Here is a 471-nt window from a genome sequence, read left to right on the forward strand (position 1 = left end):
GACTACAGGCACCTGCCACCTTGCCTGGCTAGTTTTTAATTTTTTTGTAGAGACAGGGGTCTTTACTGTGTTGTGTAGGCTGGTCTCAAACTCTTAGCCTCGAGTGATCCTCCCTCCTGGGCTTTCCAAAGTGCTGGGATTACAGGTGTGAGCCACTGCTCCCAGTCCCGGGCAAAAATTGTTATCTTTGGGCTGGGCTTGGTGGCTCACGCCTGTAATCCTAGCAGTCTGGGAGGCTGAGGCAAGTGGATTGCCTGAGCTCACAGGTTTGAGACAAGCGTGAGTCAGAGTGAGACCTTATCTCCAAAAATAGCTGGATGTTGTGGTGGGTGCCTGTAGTCCCAGCTACCAGGAAGGCTGAAGCAAGAGAATTGCTTTGAGCCTAAGAGTTTGAGGTGGTTGTGAGCTATGACACCACAGCACTCTACTATGGGTGACAAAATGAGACTGTCTCAAAAAAAAAAAAAAAAA

General features: G+C 48.8%; 1 protein-coding gene across 5 annotated transcripts in view; it reads left to right on the top strand.

Annotated features, from left to right (window-relative positions):
• The window catches only part of N4BP2 (NEDD4 binding protein 2), a 92,453-nt gene that overhangs the window by 40,013 nt on the left and 51,969 nt on the right, over positions 1–471 (top strand). The gene's annotated exons all lie outside the window — the stretch shown is intronic.

The sequence above is a fragment of the Otolemur garnettii genome, unplaced genomic scaffold (genome assembly GCF_000181295.1).
Source record: "Otolemur garnettii isolate 467f Iridium unplaced genomic scaffold, OtoGar3 scaffold00181, whole genome shotgun sequence".
Classification (NCBI taxonomy): Eukaryota; Metazoa; Chordata; class Mammalia; order Primates; family Galagidae; genus Otolemur; species Otolemur garnettii.